Below are 1733 nucleotides of genomic sequence, written 5' to 3' on the forward strand. Positions count from 1 at the left end.
TTTTTTTTTTTTTTTTTTTTTTTTTTTTTTTTTTGCTTTGGTTTCAGTTGCCTTTGGCATCCTCATCATGAAATCTTTGTGTGTTCCGTTATCCAGAATAGTATTGCCTAGGTGTCTTCCAGGGATTTTATATTTTTAGGTTTTATATTTAAGTTTTTAATCATCTTGAGTTAATTTTTATATATGGTATAAGGAAGGGGTGCAGTTTCAATCTTGTACATATGGCTAGCCAGTCATCCCACCACCATTTATTGAATAGGAAATCCTTTCTTTCTTTATTGCTTGTTTTTGTCAGCATTGCTGAAGAGCAGATGATTCTAGGTGTGTGGCCTTACTTCTGGGCTTTCTGTTCTGTTGGTCTGTGTGTCTGTTTTTGTACCAGTACCATGCTGTTTTGGTTACTGTAGGCCTGTAATATAGCTTGAAGTCTGGTAGCGTGATGCCTTTAACTTTGTTCTTTTTGCTTAGGATTATCTTGGCTATCTGAGTTCTTTTTTTGGTTCTATATGAATTTTAAAATAGTTTTTTTCTAGTTCCATGAAGAATGTCAGTGGTAGTTTAATAGGCATAGGGTTGAATCTATTATATAAATTGCTTTGTTCTGTGTGGCCATTTTCACGATATTGATTCTTCTTGCCCACGAGCATGGAATGTTTTTTTGTTAGCTTGTGTCATTTCTGATACCTCTGAGCAGTGTTTTGTAGTTCTCCTTGTAGTATCTGTCACCTCCTTGGTTAGCTGTAATTCTAGGTATTTTGTTTTTTTTGTGGCAGTTGTGAATGGGAGTTCATTCCTGATAGGTCTCTTGGCTTGCCTGTTGATGTATATGAATGCTAGTGATTTGTGTATGTTGATTTTGTATCCTGAGACTCTGCTGAAGTTGTTTATCAGCATAAGGAGCTTTTGGGCCGGGATTATGGGGTTTTCTAGATATACAATCGTGTCATTTATTGAGTTTTTAACATGAAGTGGTGTTGAATTTTATCGAAAGCCTTTTCTGCATCTATTGAGATAATCATGTAGTATTTATTTATTGATTTTGTGCATAACTCTTTCCTCAAGTTAGAGGGAGAAAATAAAATTGCAAGCCAAGGTGGAATTTGTTTGGAAGGCTCTGTGTGATGTTCTCATATAAATTACAGAAATGAGTAGTCTTAGAATATCAGAATAAAATAGAACTTAAAAAAATCCATGTAGTAGTAGGACAAAAAAAAAAGTGTAATTAGCTAGTTAACATTCTGTCTGCTATGTAGTAACCTATTTACTATGGGTCATTTATTGATTACCACACGAGATTGTTAGGAAAATCTTTGTAGCAAAAATGGCCATGATGCTCAAATGTGTGGACAGTAAAGAATCCACTTTGCTTTTGGCTCTTAGTTGTTACATTTAAAAGATCTCAAATGAATTTACTCTCATTGCAGTAAAAAAATAAAAACTGTTAACCTCTTACCAAGAACACTTTACTGCTGTTCTTTATATTAAAGTTAGGCATACGCTGAATCTCATAAAAACTGCTTGGATACAGAAAAAAAGTTGATTTATCTCGTGCAAATCAAAAACCCCAAACAATTTACAACCTATTTTGTAGTTTAGAGGATATTAAACAGGCATCACTCATGTTTTGGGGCATCTTGAAGCATTATTCAATATATGTGATCTTGTCAACTTGGATGGCTTTTGCGTTTTCTCAAATTTGCTTGTGTGTGTGTGTGTGTGTGTGTGTGTGTGTG

General features: G+C 34.3%; 1 protein-coding gene and 1 pseudogene across 4 annotated transcripts in view; one reads left to right on the top strand and one right to left on the bottom strand.

Annotated features, from left to right (window-relative positions):
• The window catches only part of LOC105539903, an 8936-nt pseudogene extending 7441 nt beyond the window's left edge, over window positions 1–1495 (bottom strand).
• SLC25A26 (solute carrier family 25 (S-adenosylmethionine carrier), member 26) overlaps window positions 1–1733 on the top strand; it is a 176997-nt gene that overhangs the window by 69636 nt on the left and 105628 nt on the right. The window lies entirely within an intron of this gene.

Source organism: Mandrillus leucophaeus, unplaced genomic scaffold (assembly GCF_000951045.1).
Source record: "Mandrillus leucophaeus isolate KB7577 unplaced genomic scaffold, Mleu.le_1.0 Scaffold210, whole genome shotgun sequence".
Lineage (NCBI taxonomy): Eukaryota > Metazoa > Chordata > Mammalia > Primates > Cercopithecidae > Mandrillus > Mandrillus leucophaeus.